Here is a 21,293-nt window from a genome sequence, read left to right on the forward strand (position 1 = left end):
GCCCTGAAGCCAATCCACACTAGTTTCTTTAATCATATTATTGGTCCACTTTAATACTCTGCTGCCTTTTCTTTTTGCTGTTTACTAAGCTTTTTTGTTTACATCTGCATTAATTATGCAGTAATTGCCTTAAGTGTTAGATTACTGAAAGGGCTCACAGGACTCAGTTTTTACTCACAGAAGAGCTTTATTACAGTCAAAAGAAAAAAAAAAAAAGCAACAGCGAGAAAATGACATGCATTGAAAATAGTCTGGAGGTGTCAAGTGTAAACTTTTTCCTCCTACTACTGGGTTGCAGAGGGAACACTTTGCCTCCAGATTCTGAAGCACCTCACTAACAGCAAACCCAAAGTCATCTCCTGGTGGGGAGGTTACTTGGCATAAAGTCACACAGCCTTAAAAGTAGTTCTACCAAAACCAGGTACAAATCCTGTTGTTATTACCAAACAATGCTGACATGAGAATGTTTCCTGCCATCAGAACAACTCACAGGTTCATGATTACAGAACATTTCACTTTAGCTTGTGGATTCTCTAGCCTTGGCCAAGGGTCACCACCATGTTTCAGGCAGATCTGGAGATCAGCACGTGTTCAGTCCAGACCAGCTGAAATTAACCCATGCTATTCATCTTCTTTTAACTGATGTGCCCAGGTACAGTTCAATAGGTATTGACTTATGTGTCCTTGCAGCAAGTAAGTCTATAAAGTTTTATACAGTTTATAATAAAGTGGTCATCTGGAAAAAATGTCAAGTAACTTATCTTTCCAGTTTTCAGTGAGATACCTTAGAAAATCTGACTACTTTAGGAAGACATTGGTAATTGTATGATTTAACAAAAACACAATATTACAAATGCTTGATCATAGATTTCAGCAAGTGTTCATAATGTTGCAGAGTCTCTATATGAATAAACTTTGGAGGGAATAATGGACTTTAAAATGAAAAATATGGGGTAAAACAGAAAGGAAACTTATCAACTGCAACAATAATGAATCTGCAGATATGTATAGCCGAACTTTGCAAAAGGCTACAGGGAGTTTTCTGAGAAGGCTCGATAAGAATGTTAAAATGAATATACTTTATATTTGTTGTTTATTGTTTAAATTGGTAACACATTAAAAATATTACATACCTAGACTGTCCATTTTTACTATGGATTTAAGTCTAAGGCAAAAGAAGGTAATTTCCGGTTTGTAGGATGGCACTGAATTTAGTTTCATCCAGCTCAGTGTGGACAGTGCCCAGTTGAAGAAAAAGAAAGCATACTTTAATGATAATTACAACAAATCACATCCCAAGAATTATTTTACCTTGACAATCTGGATATTTTTTGTCTCTGACTGTTCCTTTTATTGTCTGCAACTCATTTATGTTGTTGAGTGTATCCCTCTTAACTTTGTTTTCCTTGTGTAACACAACTATGTGCATATTACTGAAAAATATAGTAAGTTCTCTATACTGAAAGCTAAAAATGCAGAAATAAGAATACTTAGCTCTTTTTTTGTCAGCAAAAACATGATTTTCCTCTTCCTGAAACTGAGTTTTTTCCTCTCAATTTTAAAATCCCTTATGATAAGGAATAAAGTCTCACCACTCATTGTTCAAAGTAGGAGATCGTGAGTTTTAAATAAAAAGGAAAAAAATAATTCAGCTATGTTTTGATAGCCTGATTTTTATAATGGTCTGGTTTGAGGGCAGCAAGAGAAGATAGGATAAAACCTTTGTTTTAGATGGAAACAGCAGAGTAATTGTCAACCACGGTTCATAACACAAGAGTTCTCATCCCTCTGATTCTCTCTACATACGATGGAATTTAAAAGCAGGGGTCAATACCCATTTTCAAAACTTCAAGAAATACAGATGAGAATGAGAGAGGTAAAGGTCATTAGCCTATTTTACAAAACAAGCCAAGCCTCTAGGGATTCACAATTCACTTTCTTTTCCATGTCCTGATTTAAGAAGCCAATCAATGACTCAATCAACAATATTAAAGATCTACTATGTGTCTAGCATTATTTTTAGCAACTATGGGAACATCCATCTTAAAGCATGTCTACATCAGCAACCAAAGCATTTTCTGTTGTACAGCAATAAAATATTTATCAATAATAACTAAATAAATAACATATCGAGTGAAATTCAAATTAAGCCTTTATATGTAGAGTGTTAGACTGCAGTAAATCTAAAATTAGCTGAAGGGCAAAAACATTTATTTACGATGTGCCATCTCATGGGACTATTTATTTTTTCCTAAATTATTCAAAAATGGAATCATTCTCCCATCACACATATGGAAAAACTCAAATATTTTTAAAAGTCTCTGTGATAGCTTAACACCTCTTATCATGAGCATTCTTAACAATGAAAAAAATGTCATTTACAAAAGTAAGCAGGAAAGGGGCTTCCCTGGTGGCTCAGTGGTTGATAGTCCGCCTGCCGATGCAGGGGACATGGGTTCGTGCCCCGTTCCGGGAAGATCCCACATGCCGTGGAGCAGCTGGGCCCATGAGCCATGGCCGCTGAGCCTGCACGTCCGGAGCCTGTGCTCCGCAACGAGAGAGTCCACAACAGTGAGAAGCCCGCATACTGCAAAAAAAAAAAAAAAAAAAAAAAGTAAGCAAGAAGTTTTTTAATCTAGTGTAAATTCTCAATAGGCTTCAACTAACAGTAAACACAACATTTAAATATTCACATGCTAAAACCACTTTTCCCTTAAGCTTAACCTAGCACTGCACAAAATATTTAACAAATGGTAAACAATTTGAAAAGCATTTTCAAATTTTCAGCTGGTAATCCATACACTTTCTCCAATGTTCTGTGTCATCTTTGTAATTTTAAAAAGAGAATCATTATGTGTCTAACAAATTTGGAAAATACTACTTACTAATTTTATATTCATTTGGCTTTTTTTACCCTGTAGAGTCAGGACTTTTACAGTTGCTACAGTCCTGCCGTTTCCCTATTGGGTATTGAGTTAGCAATTTTTGGTGCAGAGTGCAATCTATCAGCTGCTTTACTATATCACATTACAATTTAGGTTCTATTTTGTCAGTCTTGCAACAGTATTTTGAATTCTGCTGTGGGATGTGATATCTCAAGACAATTCTGTACTTTTCCAAGCTATCTTGCCACTTTAAAAGTGTTGTCAGAGGAATTATTATTTGGAGAAGTCAGTCTGAATTATGCTGTTGCAAATCTGTACTGCACAGCTAACACAAATTGATTCACCAGGAAGCTCGCTGCATTCCTGAGATGTACAGCCACTAGTGCAGCTTAGAGAAATCATTGTTCACAAATGACACATTCAGATACAACCTAAGAACACCTCAAAATGAAGCCCTAAAAACACTTCAATCCATTTAAGGTATATATTTATAACTAATTTGGAAGGAAAGGGAATGTTCCTATTAATGTGGCATTATTAAAATTCATATACTGCTTTACAGTAATTTCTATGATAATGAGAGAAAACTACTGTTTAGGTGATATATGTCTCTTTGGAAAATGTAAGGATTGAATCAAGTATACTTTTAGTCAAAAAGAGATAGTACAGTTGACAAGTAAATAAATTTCTATGTATACATTGGTATATCTTTTCTAATCTGTAACTCTGGGGATACCTGCATAAAACACAGATGAAATCTCCTTGAAACACAGTAACATTATATTGATGAGTCATTGGGCAGTCACACCAGGTGTCAAACACAGAGGCATTTGACTTCCAGCTGGAGCTTATCGTTTTTCTCCATTTTCCTGTCTGCTTACTTCATCTGCTGGAAGGAGGAGACTGGTGTGGATGCATTAAATCCAAGGAGGTAATGCAACTGGGCTACTAGCAGGATCATAATTTATTAGAGGAGTATGTAATGATCTTCTATTACCCTTTTAGTTTTACTTCTTTGCTTGAGGCTCACTTTTCATTGCTAAAGGAATTGCAACATTTAAAGAGTTAAGAAAAAAAAACAAGAGTTTTTTGATTGGATTTTAGTGTTAGCCTTAAACATTGTTATTCTAGTAAATGCTTAAAAATTTGCTTTCCAAAATACTAATACTACTAATAATATTGCTCTAATTTATAATATTTGTCATTTTCTATGGTGTAAATACCCCCACCATGCCAGATTTCAACCTATCAACTCAGTATCACTGACCATGATTCTAGGGGGTCACTGGAAATGGAATACAGCACACAATGGTGCTTAATTTGGCCTTTTCTCTGATGAGGGAAAGTGTACTCTTCTAATTCTAGGTGGTAAACACTAGCTCAGTAGAAGTGTGTTCTTTTGTAGAAAGCAAAAGCTTTACCATAAACCCATGCAAAACTGGCATAAAATAAATGATGGAGTTGATTTTTGGGTGAGAGCATTCTAAAAAGTATTTTTTCAATTACATGTATATTCAGTAGGATATTGCTAATTCTTTATTGGATGGACTTGTCCTGTCCCATACTTTAATGCTCATTGAATTTTCAAATAAAAGTTAAATCAAGATATTATACTGGTTTTGTTCATAACCTTTGACAAGTGCTGTTTAACACACAGGAAAATAGCATCACCAAAGGCAATGTCACTCATGACATTTTGTTCCCAATAAAACTATACCTTTATGAGTCATTTAAGTCCTCCTGTAAACTCCTCTCCACAATGAACTACACTAATCCCACATCTTGTTCTCAGTGCTACCAGGAATGTTATCTCTACCTTATTTAATCTCTCACTCTCTATCCCTGAGAAAATCAAGGGGAAATAATAACCGTTGTAATTATTATACTTCTTGTTTAAAGATTATTATTTTTGAGGCTTTATTTTTTAGAAAACCTTTATTTTTTTAATTTGTAAAGTTTTTTATTGAAATATAGTTGATTTACAATGTTTCAGGTGTACAGCAAAATGATTCAGTTATACATATATATATTCTTTTTCAGATTCTTTTCCATTACAGGTTATTACAAGTTATTGAATACAGTTCTCATCATAACTTTGTATGGTGACAGACAGTACCTAGGCTTATAATGGTGAACATATGTAAAAATATTGAATCACTATGATGTACACCTGAAACTAATGTAATACTGTAAGTCTACAATACTTCAATGTATTTCTTTTTTTCTTTTTTCATATCTTTATTGGAGTATAATTGCTTTACAATGTGGTGTTAGTTTCTGCTTTACAACAAGGTGAGTCAGCTATACATATACATATATCCCCGTATGTCCTCCCTCTTGAGCCTCCCTCCTATCCTCCCTATCCCATCCCTCTAGGTCATCACAAGGCATCAAGCTGATGTCCCTGTGCTATGCAGCAGCTTCCCACTAGCCATCCACTTCACATTTGGTAGTGTATATATGTCAGTGATACTCTCTCACTTTGTCCCAGCTTCCCCTTCCTCCACTGTGTCTTCAAGTCTGTTCTCTGCATCTGCGTCTTTATTCCTGCCCTGCCACTAGGTTCATCAATATAGTTTTTTAAATTTCATATATGTGTGTTAGCATAGAGTATTTGTTTTTCCCTTTCTGACTTACTTCACTCTGTATGAAAGATTCTAGGTCCAACCACCTCACTACAATTTTAACTTTGATCATTTGCTTATAATACTGCCTGTCAGTTTTCTCTATTGTGAAATTACTGTTTACCCATTTCCATATTTTATTTTTAGAAGCAACACTTAGAGGAGATATAAGATCTAATGTATGGAGAAAAGAGTATCAAAAAATTTGTGGACATCTGCTACAACACCACAGTGAGCTATAAGTACTTTGGAGGAGAGCCTTTGGGACTATGCAAACATCCTGTTTCTCTTTAAAGTTCTGCCCACTAACTTCAGCATCCAGCAGTGGTCCTTGCCTGAGCCATTATTATTGTGGTGTTCTAATAATAGTTTTCTATTTCCCTAATCCCTTCTATATTTATTATTTGCAATTCTTCTGTAGAGAAGAATTCTGTAATTTACTTATTCATTCAATCATTTATTTAAATCATGATGAATTAATGGATACTTATTGTTTTGGTAGTAATTCAGTACTATGACTATTTATTTTATTCTTCATATTACACAATTATTATTATTATTATTATTATTTTTTTTTTTTTTCGGTACGCGGGCCTCTCCACTGTTGCGGCCCCTCCCATTGTGGAGCACAGGCTCCGGATGCACAGGCCCAGCAGCCATGGCTCACGGGCCCAACCGCTCCACGGCATGTGGGATCTTCCTGAACCGGGGCACGAACCCGTGTCCCCTGCATCTGCAGGAGGACTCTCAACCACTGCGCCACCAGGGAAGCCCTACACAATTATTTTTAAGTATTGAAAATATAAAACTCCTCTGTGTTTAAATTTCCTGCACATTTTCACTTGTTCTAAATACTCTTGCTTCCTCTTCACTCCTCATTCTCAAGACTCAACTCAAATGCTACCTTCACTGGCTATTCAATCTAAATAATCTATTCTGGTTTAAGTGTCACTTCTCTGGACCTTAAGAGCATAAGCAGACATTTTTTCAAGCTATTGATCTACTTCTCTCTCTCTCTCTCTCTCTCTCTCTCAGACAGTGTCTTTTGTATTGTGCCTTTGACATTTAGAACAGTGACTAGTGCAGCATATGCACTCAGTATATCTTTTTTAAACTAACTTAATTATTAATGAGAGGTAGTAAAATGAAAACAATTACTTTTCTTTCATGAAGCTTATCTGTGCAAACAAGAAAGAGTGCACTCACCAGAGAATAATTCAAGTTGGGAGCATAGTTCATTTTTGTAGATAGAAATGAATTGAATGTACATAAGGTAAAGGAATAAGCCAGTGAGAAAATAGGTTGGAATCCTGAAAACATTTGTCATGAGTAACAAATCAAAGCCCCTGAGGAAGTAAAGGGAGCAAATCACAAAGAATCAGGATGATGGTGGAGATGCTAACCTTGGCCAGAGATAATGGGTAAAAGTGAGTGCAGATTTGTCTGCAGGTACAAGATAACAGAGAACTGAGAAAGTTCAGAGCAATGATGGTGCTGTGAAATAGATGATAATATGAAATTTGGGAAACAAGGTGAGTTTTTGTCTCTGCTGGTACAAGTTAATATTTCTAGGTTGCAAAAGAGAAAACCATGGAGAAAGAAGGAGAGATACTTACTTTTGGCAAACACACTGATTTTTTTTTTCTGTTATTGCAAAACCACACTGGTACCTCTGCTTATAAATCTTGCTGGAAGAAATATCACCGGTATTCAACTGCTTCTACCAAATTTTCCTTATCCCAGCCTACTCAACCCATTACACACACATACACACACACACACACACACGCACACACACACACACACACACACACACAAACTATAAAGACACACAAATTGATCCTCTCTAAAATCCCATGTTGCATTTGGGAAATACTTCATTATAGCTTCCCAAGTAGACTTCTTAACACTTCTCGCTATCTGGACATGAACCATATCATATTCTTGTTTATATCAGTGGTGCTAGAACAGTACCATGAATATGGTAGGTTTTAGAAATAATTTGCTGGACAAAAAATGACATATAAATATTTACAGAGCAGATACATAATTTTATATGCAAGGGTAGGGGCTTTGTTTTATCCATAGTTCTTAGAACAGTATATGATGAAAGCAAGTGCTAAATATCTATTTGTTAAATGACTGAGAGAAAATAATTAGTTTTTTTTGTAGGTCTTAAATTAATTGCTGAGAGGTATAAAGCACTATTAACTCCTCCTCCCAACACTTAAAGTTAAACCATAAAATATTCCACTAAGGAGGAGATAACTAATTTTCCTTTTAATGGGTGAGGTTGAGAGAGTTGGTAAATTTGAAAAACAGAATTAAATCCATTCTAAAACAATCAAGTAAGTTATTCTTAATGATTGAGAACAGATTTACACAAGAGGAAAACTTGTCTTAAGAATTAATCAATAACAAGTACAGGAGCATCAGCTAAGCAAGATAAGCCACCAGGATTTTAAATGTTGCCAATGTTATTTTGTAGTAAAGAGTGAGAAATGATATTAACCCATGTTTTAACAGCGTATCTAATTCAAAAACAGTTTCCTTGATTGAGAAGATGTGAAGAAACAAAAAAATCTTCCACCATGAGTGAAATACAGTTTTACAGCAATACTAAATAAGAAATACAAAAGGTCTAAATAAAACATTAAATCTCAGAAAAATTTAGAGGAAGTGTCATTTTCTTCTTGGTACAATCACTTTTATCTTTCCAGGGAAGGATCAAAGAATTTGAGGAGACATAGAATATGGATTGGATATATGACCAAATGGTAAAATCTCACTATCACTTCCTCAAGAAAACTCAACTCTAGTGTATGAGATTTTTGATAAAAAGCCCTATTTTTTCTTTTTCAAAAGTACTCTAGGGCTTCCCTGGTGGCGCACTGGTTGAGAGCTCGCCTGCCGATGCAGGGGACACGGGTTCGTGCCCCGGTCCGGGATGATCCCACATGCCACGGAGTGGCTGGGCCCGTGAGCCATGGCCGCTGAGCCTGTGCATCCGGAGCCTGTGCTCTGCAACGGTAGAGGCCACAACAGTGAGAGGCCCGCGTACCGCAAAAAAAAAAAAAAAAAAAAAAGTACTCTATACATTTTAATACAATTTCTTGAGTTCTCAAAATTCATATAGAAACAAAAAAGACCTTGAATATCCAAAGCAATCTTGAGAAGGAAGAACAAGTCTGAAGGCATCACACTTACAGATTTCAAACTATATTTCTAAGCTCTAGTACTCAAAACAGTATGGTATTGGCACAAAGACTCATAGATCAATGCAACAGAATAGAGAGCCAAGAAATAAATCCATGTGTGTATGGTCAATTAAAGTTTCACAAAGGAGCCAAGAATATACACTGTGGAAATGATCATCTCGTCAATAAATTGTGTTGGGAAAATGGAATTGCCCCATGCAAAAGAATGAAATTGGGTCCCTAACACCATACACAAAAATCAACTCAAAATGCATTAAAGACTTGAACATAAGGATTGGATAACTCCTAGCAGAAAACATAGAAGTTAAGCTCTTTGACATTGGTCTTGGCAATAATTGTTTTTATTTAACTCTAAAAGCAAAGGCATCAAAAGCAAAAAATAAGCAATTGGGACTACAGAAAACTAAAAATCTTGTGCACAGCAAAGGAGAAAGGAAGCCATAAACAAAACATAAAGGCAAATGGGAGAAAATATTTGCAAACCATATATTCAAAAATAGGTTAATGTCCAAAACACACAAGGAACTCATACAACTTAATAGCAAGAAAAAAAAAAAGAATAACCAATTAAATAATAGGCAAAGGACCTGAATAGACAGTTTCCAAAGGCATACAAATAACCAACAGGTACATGAAAATGTGCTTAACATCACTAACTAGTAGGGAAATTCAAATCAAAACCACAATGTGTTATCATTTCACATCTGTTAAGATGGTTATTCTCAAAAATACAGGAGATAGGAGATAACAAATGTTAGTGTGGGATCCTGACAAGCTAACCCTCATACAGTGTTGGTGGGAATGGAAACAATTTTCCTATGAAAAACAGTATGAAAATTCCTTATGAAATCAAGAAAGTAAAAATAGAGTTACCATATGTTCCACCAATTCCATTTCTGGGTATATACCCAAAGGACATTAAATCACACTCTTTAAGAGATATCTGCACTTCCATGTTCATTGTAGCATTATTCACAATAACCAAGATATGGAAACAATTCAAGTGTTCATGGACGGATGAATAAATAAGGAAATGTGAGATGTATAAGCAATGTCATATTATTCAGCTATGAAAAGGGAATCCTGCCATTTGCCACAGCATGGATGAAATTTGAGGACATTATGCTAAGTGAAATAGGACAGACAGAGAATGACAAATACTCTATCATCTCATTTACATGTGGAAACTAAAAAAAAAAAAAAAAAAAAATCAAAGACATAGAAGCAGAGTTCAGAATGGTGGTTACCAGGGGCTGGGTGAGTAATGTTGGGGAAGATGGGGAAATGTTTGTCAAGGGTACAAAGTTGCAGTTGTGCAGGATGAATAAGTCTAGAAATCTAATGTATAGGCATAATGACTACAGTTAATAATACTGTACTGAATACTAGAAATAGTGTAAGAGATTCAAGTGCTCTCATCACACACACAAAAATAGTAACTATATGAGGAAATGATGTGTTAATTAGCTTGATTATAGTATTGGGTGGCCCAAAATTTCATTCAGGTTTTTCTGTAGTATCTTACAGAAAAACCCAAATGAGCGTTTTGGCCAACCCAATAATTATTTCACTATGTATACATATATTAAATCGCCATGTGTATACTTAAACACACACAATTTTTATTAACAACAAAAAGAGAAATAATCCAATTAAAATGCAATGTTCATAGGAATTTTACTTTATTTAAAACTATTTATGAGACAAATATTTTAGATAATTACTCATAAAGGATGGATAGACCTGGATTACATTACACTAAGTGAAATAATTCACTCACAGAAGAACAAGTACTGCATAATTCCACTTACATAAGGTTCCTAAAATAGTCAAACTTATATAAGCAGACAATAGAATAGTGGTTGACAGAGGATGGGAAAAGGTGGAAATGGGTAGTTGTTTTTTAATGGGTACAAAATTACAGGTATACAAGGTGAATAAGCTCTACAGATCTGTTGTACAACATAGAGCTTGTAACGAATAGTATTGTATTGTACACTTGTATGGAGTTTCCTCAAAAAATGGAAAATAGAACTACAATCCAATCCAGTAATTCCACTCCTGGGTATTTATCCAAAGAAAACAAACATTAATTTGAAAAGATATATGTTCATAGCAGCATTATTTACAATAGCCAAGATTTGGAAACAACCTCGGTATACACCAACAAATGAATGGATAAAGAAGATGTGGTATATATATAGAAATGTATATATATATATATATATATATATATATATAGTGTGGTGTATATATATAGATAGTGTTATATACATAATGTTATATATATATAAAATGTAATATTATTCAGCCATCACAAAGAATGAAATTTTCCATTTACTACAATATGAATGGACATGTAGAGTATTATGCTAGTGAAATAATACAGAGTAAAATAAGTCAGACAGAGAAAGACAAGTACTGCATGTTTTCACTTTCCTGTGGAATCTAACAATAAAACAAATGATCGAATTAACAAGACAGAAACAGACTCACAGTTACAGAGAACAAACTAGTGGTTACCATAGGAGATGAGGTGGAGGGAGGAGTGAAATAAGTGAAATGGGTTAAGAGGTACCAACTTGTAGTTATAAAATAAATAAGTCACAGAGATGTAATGTATATCAGAGATAATATAGTCAGTGTTTCATAACTTAGTATGGTATGTAATCTATAAAAATATCAAATCACTATGCTGTATACTTGAAATGAATGCAATATCGTAAGTCAACTATATTTCAAAAAATTTAAAAAAATTAATTTGTTAAAGATTAGACTTCATGTTAATTATCCTTACCACAAAATAAAAACAAACAAACACAAAATGACACAAGGAAACTCTTGGAGGTGATTGGTATGTATATTAGCTTGACTATGGTGATGGTATCACAGGTGTATGTATATGTCTAAACTTATCAAATGGTATACATTAAATATGTTTAGTTTTTATACCTTAATCCAGATGTAAAAATCATTCATAATGGTTGAAATTCAAAATATGGAAACTAAAGCCTAAAAATAAATATCTAAAAATCCAACAAAACAGATGAAAACAACCCCCAGAATATTGCTGCAGCTAAACTAATACTATCAGACATAAGAATTTGAAGCCAGAGATATGAATAAAGAAGGATTTTATATAAAGATAAAGGATTAAATCAAAGAAGAATGTTTGTATACAGCTAATAATATGACCTCAAAATATATCAAGCCAAATTGAGAGAACTAAAAGGTAAAAGAAACAATACTAGAATTAAAAAAATAAAATTATACTAGAATTAAAAAATAAAATAAAATCCTCTAATAACAGCTGGTAGAGCAGGGAGAAAATAAGGATATAAATATTAGAAAATATTAAAGAGTATTCTTTTAATTGATATATAACGACCACAATATCTAATAATTGAACAATACAGATAATTTTCAAGTATACCTGGAACATTTACATCACTTGATCATGAAATGTATTACAAAGCAAACCTCAACAACAAAAATCATACTGATTATCTTCTCAGACAAAAGGTGTAGGCTATAATTCATCTACAATAAGATAGCTATAAAAATCCTTTATTTAAAATGAGTCACTATACATCTGAATGCCCCAGGGATCAAATAAATGTATTGAAAAGTACATTATATATTAAAAAGAATGGTAATGAAAATTTAAATTTTTCAATTTTATTGATTGCAGCACTATTTTTCTTAGAAAATGATTTATAACCTTAAATGCACACATGATAAAAAGGGAAGAGCTGAAAAATCAAACCTTTAAGCTCCATATATCAAAAAGTGGGAAGTGACAAATTAAACGAAAAGTATAAAAAACCAAATAACATAGAGACAGAAATTATTGAAATAGCAATTGAACATGAAAAAAAGAATCTTGATCTTTAAAACAATGGACAAAAGGAATAAAACTCTGGTTAGTATCGCGGAAAGAGGGGGAGAAAATTATACACTAGGAGTTAAAGAGGAGACATTACTAAAGATTTTGGTGATATTATAAAGAACATGAGAAAATATAGTGAAGAAATTTATGGTAATACATTTGGAAATTTCAGTAAAATGGCCAAGTTCTAGAAAAAATAAATTTGCCCAAACAATAGTAAGTAGAAAATGTGAATATTTCTAAATCTATTAAGAAATGTATTTTCTTAAATTAGCCCCCACCCTCAAATAAATCTCCAGGCACTGACAACTTTATCAGTAAGTAATTCCAAACATTTAAAGAGGAAATAACAGCAACGTTATACAAATTTCTTAGTAAAGAGAAAAAAAGGAAACATTTCTAAACTTGAAAACAAGACTTTTCAAGTCAATTTCACTCATGAACATAAATGCAGAAATGCTAAATAAATGATTAACACAACTTATTCCAGTATAAGTTAAAAAAATATAATATGCCATCACCTACCTGGGTTTATTCCATTAATACACATTTGGGTTATTTTTCAAAATTCAACCTCTAAAATTTAACGTATCATCAGAATCCATATGATTTTCCATTTATCACACAAGTATTGTGTGATAAAATTCAAAACTCATAGTAATAAAAAATTATAGTAATAACTGTCATTTCTAGGAGGCAAGTAAATTCCTTAATTTCTTAAGTGTTAGTTACATGAACAAACTTACAAAAAACATCATACATAATGGTGAAATATCAAAATCATTTTCCCTGAGTTAGAGAATGATGTAATATATTATCACTATTTTTATTCAACGCTGAATATATTTTACATGTTATTCAATACTGTGTCTAGCATATATGTTGGAAGAGATCAAACAGAAAATTTGCAAGATCCCACATGAAGGTCTCTAAACCGTTACTGAGAAAGAAATTTAAAAATACTTGAATTAACTGAGTAATATATGCTACATATTAGAACACAAATGTAAAGATTTGAAATAGTGTCAAGTAATTGATATTACATCAATTTATAATTTATTATTATGTTACCTTTTAAATGTGAAATGTGGTGTATTAATAATTATGCTAGGACAGGAGTAAATTTTGAGTGTTCTGGGCAAGCTTGGTTATATGGTCATTCCCTATCTAAATTCAGTAAATTTCCCTTTAGCAACACAGCAAGGAGTTTTGTAGAAACTAACATAATAATCTTACAGTTTATATGAAAATATAACATCCAAAAAAATCAAGACAATCTTGAAGGAGAATAAAATTGGAGAACTTTTACAGTAGATCAAGATTAATTATAAAATACAGTAATTAGGGTGATGGATTATTAACACAAATATTAAGAAAGAGGCAAATGGAAGAAAATAGAGTCTAGAAACAAAATCACCTATGTATGTACACTTGCTATCTGACAAAGTTGAAATGTAGTGACAGGAAGAATGGCACTCTTTTCAATAAATTGTCATAAGTCATTGTATATCTACATAAGGTTTATAATTTTGACTCATTTCTTACCAATTGAATTGTGAACCAATTTTGAAAGATACAACAATAAAATTATAATTGTTAACACAGGAGCCTTCATGGCCTTGTGGCAGAAAACAAAAACACTCATAAGAAAATGTACATTAAATTGGGACTACATTAAAATCAAAGGTTTGTGTTTATCAAAATAAAAATTTCAGAAAGTGAAAAAGTCAGCCAAAGAGCAGAAAAGTATATTTAGCAAATATTCAAATTTCATATACAGAATGTATAGAGAACTTCTTTAAATTAACAAATCAGCACAAGAAAAACAGTAAAACTCATAGTTACTTCACAGAAGATCTCAAGTGGAAAATGCCAAAATGAAAAGATATCCAATATAGTCTATTAGTCATCAGGGAAATGTAAATTAGAACCATAATGAGATACCACTCCACATCCACTAGAAGACTAATTTTTTTTAATTAGCTAGAAAATAGCAGATGGTTTTTAGAAACAGAAGCAAATAAAACTTTTTTGGATTACAACATGTTAAAAGCTCTGCAGAAAGCTATTGTGCATTATCGACTGGAAATGAACATGCCTATTACTTAGCAATTCCACTTCCATGGGAACCCCCTTTCAATATATATTTGACTATGTATAACATACATTTAATATAATTTTTTCATATATGTGGTAAAATATGTAATTATACACATGTTTACATATGGCATGCATATTTTACTTATACATGTATATATGTGATATATACAGATAATCACAGGCATTATATAATATTCATGAAATGGAAATAATATAGAATTTTTCAACCACAGATAGGATAAATAATTTGTTGTATATTTATAAAGTAGAATATTACACAGCAAAGAAAATTGACATACTTCATACGTGACTTGAATAAATCTCATAAACATTTTCAAGTGAATATTGTCAGACGCAAGAGAACATATACTCTTTAGTTTCATTTATATAAAGAATAAAAACCAGCTAAATTAATATATGTCCATGGGATTCATAATAATAGTTAAACTTAGGATAGTGACAATTGGGAAGAAAGCAATAGAGGCTTCTGAATGCAATTGGCATTTTATTTGTGTTTAGGATGTGGCTTCAAAGGAATATTCACTTTTTTGAAAATTTACTAAACATCTTTTCTATATTATACTTCAGTAAAATAAAATTTTTATTTAATCAAAAAATAAAATATACCCATGTCCCAAAGCAATTTATGCCCCCCAAAGTCTCTATAGAAGAATAATGACAGTTATAATCAAAGCTAATTTTTAATGTTTGGTAGCTTGCAGGCACTTTTCCAAGTACTTTTCATCTACTATTTAATTTAATCTTCACCAGATTATGAGGTAGATACTATACATTTTACATTGACGGCAACTGAGGCCAGAAGGATTTAGTAACCTGTAAAAAGTCTCATGCAGTTAATGACTTGTACAGACAGACTGTGAACCTGACTCCTATTCTTTGTAAGATTATTTCTTTATAACTCATGGGTCTTTCAAATATATCTCATACTGTACCTAAAATGAAGATTATCATATCAGGATATGCTCTATTAAAGGGAGTAGGTCATTTTATATCTTCTTCAGAATAAAAATGGTAAATATATTGAAAGGAGACCTCTGTACCTGTAAAGGACTTTCTCTCTTCTCCTAGACGTTATTGGTGAGTGGAATGGGAATGGGAAGAAGTAAACTCATATTAGGGTTGAATGATTATATTTGGAAGAAATATTTGCTGCCTCCCCTTTTCTTCTTGTTTGTGCAGTAAATTATCCTCCATATTAGGGATTAGCAAGTATGTTCTCTTTTGGTTTCTTATTTTTTAAATATTTTCAGTTTTCATCAGTGCTGTAATTGTCTCATCCATTTCTTTCCCTCCTGAATGCATTATTTGCTCTCATTCTTTATTTCCTTTTAACCGAAAAAATTAATTACATCACTGTATCACAGAATATTATGTTTTGCATGTATATATTCATAACTCTCCATCATTAACTGGGAATAATCTTAGTGCTCTACATGTTAAATATTTTATAATACTACTGACTTGCTGATTGGGCCACACATAATTCATTAAATGACTCAGGGTTATTAGGTTGCATTCTTAAGATGATTCTTTGTACTTTTGAAAATCACCTCACTTGAAATAATAATAATTGTAGGTTTGTTTTTTGAAACTTCATATTCTCCCACTGCTTCTGATTTGCATTATGTGCCAAAAGACCTTTTGACTTAAAACAGTCCAAAAATATGTTAAATAATGAAAAGAGCTGCGTGGTGATTTTTCTTTCCCTTCACTCTGAGTTGTCATTTTCCACTTTTCTTTAATCCCAATGTCTCTTGAAGACTGACTGCTTCATTGTACTTCAGAAGAAAACTCACTAAAATGTATCTCTGCAAAGACTAGTCATAGAACCCCCAGTGAGACTACAGGCTAACAGGATGTAATTCATTGCCAATTCTTTCCCTTTCTCCTACCACCCAGAGTTTCTTACTTTTTTTTGGTTTTTAGATCACAATTGACCAAAACTTTCACCTGTACCAAGATCTGTCTGGACACATTGTATAGCTTGTATGCTTTTGTGGGTAATACCATTTAAAAAATTTAGAAATATATCCTTCCATGGAATAAAATATTGTATTTTACACACAAGACCTGTCTTGTCACTAGTAACTTAGGTGAAATTTGGGGTCAGTATAATAAAAACACAAACCGAATTTAATGAATATAACAAATCCAATTTTTGCCTTTAGAATTCTCCCTTTTGAGGAAAAACGGGAAAATATTATAAGAAAATAAAGAATAAGCTTGTCAATCCCAAGATCACATATAAAAAATGAGGTCTACGATCTTAATTAATAAGGTGACTCAGTTGGTACAAATAATAGAAGACCATCCAAAAGACCCATCAATTTGTGCTACAGTTGAATGGATGTGCAGTGATGTGGACTGGCCATTTGCATTGCCACTTGTGAACCATACTAAATGGTTTTGTCCATCCACAGATGATTTCATAATAAATGAGAACAGATTCTGACAAACTGAAAAAGTGGAATAAAAAAATATAAATGTCAACTTTTATAAAATTAAATGTATTGAAATTCTAAATTAAAACACTTAAAGCTTTACACCTTATGCAACATTGAGTAAGGGCTCAAACAATTGATCTAAGCTTCCTTCAATTCCTATCATTTAATATAGTGTTAGAAGACAATTATTCATTGGTCTCCCCTGTTTTCATATCCCACACCACTGCCCCCACCTGCAGATTTCATGAGGAAAACATTTGACCTTTTTTATTTTAGATGATTTCATCACAGATATTTGTTTTGATGAACACTCTATGACATACATCACAGCAAGATCCTTTTTGACCCAACTCCTAGAGAAATGGAAATAAAAACAGAAATAGACAAATGGGACCTATTGAAACTTAAAAGCTTTTGCACAGCAAAGGAAACCATAAACAAGATGAAAAGACAACCCTCAGAATGGGAGAAAATATTTGCAAATGAAGCAACTGACAAAGGTTTAAGCTCCAAAATTTACAAGCAGCTCATGCACCTCAACATCAAAAAAAACAAACAACCCAATCCAAAAATGGACAGAAGAACTAAATAGACATTTCTCCAGAGAAGATATACAGATTGCCAACAAACACATGAAAGAATGCTCAACATCATTAATCATTAGAGAAATGCAAATCAAAACTACAATGAGATATCATCTTACACTGGTCAGAATGGCCATCATCAAAAAAATCTACAAACAATAAATGCTGGAGAGGGTGTGGAGAAAAGGGAAGCCTCTTGCACTGTCGGTGGGAATGTAAATTGATACAGCCACTATGGAGAACAGTATGGAGGTTCCTTAAGATGGACCTAGAGTCTGTCATACAGAGTGAAGTAAGTCAGAAAGAGAAAAACAAATACCGTATACTAATACATATATATGGAATCTAAGAAAAAAAATGGTCATGAAGAACGTAAGGGAAAGATGGGAATAAAGACACAGACCTACTAGAGAATGGACTTGAGGATATGGGGAGGAGGAAGGGTAAGCTGTGACAAAGTGAGACAGTGGCATGGACATATATACACTACCAAAAGTAAAATAGATAGCTAGTGGAAAGCAGCCACATAGCACAGGGAGATCACCTCGGTGCTTTGTGATCACCTAGAGGGGTGGGATAAGGAGGGTGGGAGGGAGAGAGATGCAAGAGGGAAGAAATATAGGAACATATGTATATGTATAACTGATTCACTTTGTTATAAAGCAGAAACTAACACACCATTGTAAAGCAATTATACTCCAATAAAGATGTTAACAAAAAAAGTCTTGAAATAGAGAAATAGTGACTTGTCCAAAGAAGAAGACAGATGGAGAATGCTCCATGTGCACTTGAAAAGAATGTGTACTCTATTTCATTTGGATGGAATGTTCTATATATATCTTTAAGTCCATATGGTTTAATGTGTCCTTTAAGGCCAGTGTTTTCTTACTGATTTTCTGCCTCCTGGATGATCTGTCCATTGATGTAAGTAGGGCATTATGTCCCCTATAATTACTGCTGATTTCTCCCTTTACATCCATTAGTATTTGCTTTATGTATTTCTCTGCTCCTATAGATATATATGTGCATATATATTTACAATTGTTATATCTTCTTCTTGAATTGATCCCTTGATCATTATGTAATGTCCTTATTTGTCTCTTTTAATAATATTTATTTTAAAGTCTATTTTGCATGATATAAGTATTTTTACCCTGCTTTCTTATGATTTTCATTTGCATGGAATAGATTTTCCATCCACTCACTTTCAGTCTGTGTGTGTCTTTAGATCTGAAGTGAGTCTCTGGTAGGCAGCATATATATGGATCTTGTTTTTGTACCCATTCATCTGCTGTCTTTTGATTGGAGCATTTAGTTCATTTACATTTAAAGTAATTATTATGTGTGTTGCTATTGACATTTTGTTAATTGTTTTTGTAGGTTATTTTTGTTCTTTTCTTCTTATTTTGCTCTCTTGTAGTTTAATAAGTATCTTTAGTGTTAGATTTGGATTCATTTTACTTTTTGCATGTGTATCTATATAATTTTCTGGTTTGTGGTTACCATGAGGTATTTATATACCCACCTATGTCTGTCTATCTATCATCTATCTGTCTATCTATCTATATACAAATAGATAAATGTGATTAAGTTGATTTCTTATTTTCAAATGCATTTTAAACCCCTTGCATCTGAACTTTCCTCCCTTCATGATTACTGTTTTTGACGTCATATTTTACATCTAACTGCTTTGTGTATCCCTTAACTGCTTACTGTGGATATAGATGATTTTACTACTTTTGTCTTTTAAATTCCATACTAGGTTTGTGCATGGATAATTTCCTACCTTTACAGTATATTTGGTTTACTAATGACCTTTTTCCTTTCATAATTTTCATTTTGCTAGTTGCGAAATTTTCTTTTTCACTTAGAGGATTTCCTTTAATATTTCTTGTCAAGCTGGTTTGGTGCTGCTGAACTCTTTTAGCTTTTGCTTGTCTGTAAAACTTTTGTTCTCTCCATAAATCTGAATGAAATCTTGCTGGGTAGAGTATTCTTGGTTGTAGGTTTTTCCCTTTTATCACTTTAAATATATTGTGCCATTCCCGTCAGGTATGCAGGATTTCTGCTGAAAAGTCAGTTGATAGACTTATGGGAGTTCCCTTGTATGTAACTTGTTGTTTTCCCTTTGCTGCTTTAATAATCTCTCTTTATATTTAATTTTTGCTATTTTAATGACAATGTGTCTTGTTGTATTCTTCTTTGGGTTAATCCTGTACAGGGCTCTCTGCATTTCCTGCACTTGAATATCTGTTTCCTTTCCCAGGTTAGAATATCTGTTTCTTTCCTTCCCAGGGAAGTTTTCAGCTATTATGTCTTCAATTATATCCTCAGTCCCTTTCTCTCTCTCCTCTTTCTGGGAGACCTATAATGAGAATATTTGTGTGCTTTGATGTTGTTCCAGAGGTCTCTTAAACTGTTCTCATTTCTTTTCATTTTTTTTCTCTTCAGCATCAGTGATTTCCACTACTCTGTCTTCAAGATCATTTAACTGTTCTTCTGTGTTACTTAGTCTGCTGTTGATTCCTTCCAGTGTATTTTTCATTTTAGTTATTGTATTCTTCATGTCTGTTTGGTTGTTCTTTATACTTTCTAACTCTTTATTAAAAACTTCTTACTTCTCACTCTGTGCATCCTTTCTTCTCCTGAGTTCTTTGATCATCTTTACAAACAATACCCTGGACTCTTTCTCAGGTAGATTGGCTATCCTCACTTCAGTTATTTCTTCTTCTGGGGTTTTATCTTGTTCCTTCATTTGGAACATGTTCCTCTGTCTCCTCATTTTGCCTGACTTGCTGTTTTTATTTTTATGTATATGGCAGGTTGGTTACATTTCCCAACCTTGGTAAGTGACTTTTATTAGGAGACATCCTGTGTATTCCAGCAGTGCACTCCCCTCTCGTCTCCAGACCTATATGCTCTAGGGATGTCCTCAATGTGAGCTGCATAGGCTCTTCTGTTGTGGCAGGCTAACTATGTGGATGGTCTGGTAGGCTTGGATGGCCTCTGGTCCATTTGGTTGCCGGGTCTTGCCTTGTGCTGAGGGTTCCAGATACTAGCTGGTGGCGCTGAATCACAAGAAAGCTAACTGCAGAACCCAGGTCGTCCTGGGGCTAGAGTGACTCACTGGTTGGTGGAGTCAGGGTCCAGAAGATTTCAGGTCTGTTGCCCACCCACTTGTTAATAAAGCCAGGTCCTGGATCTAGTGCTCACCTACTGGTGGAGAGATCCATGTCCTGTGATCTGGTTGCAGGGCCCAAGGATCCCAGCACTGACGTCAGATTGCTGGTGGGTGGGGTCATTGTCTAACACAGTTGGCTGTGGTGTCTAGGGTATCTCAAAACTTGTATTGGCCTGCTAGTGGGTGGGGCCAGGGTCCAGCCAGTCCCAAAGCAGGTTTTGGTCTGCTAGTTGGTCAGCTGTGTCCACAGGCTATGGGGCTTTGATTGTTTTGCAGTTGGTATCTGTCCCCTGGTCGGTGAAGATGGTCCCAAGCTACAGCAGGCTTACTGGAGGGCAGGATGAAGC

Source organism: Physeter macrocephalus, chromosome 15, assembly GCF_002837175.3.
Source record: "Physeter macrocephalus isolate SW-GA chromosome 15, ASM283717v5, whole genome shotgun sequence".
Lineage (NCBI taxonomy): Eukaryota > Metazoa > Chordata > Mammalia > Artiodactyla > Physeteridae > Physeter > Physeter macrocephalus.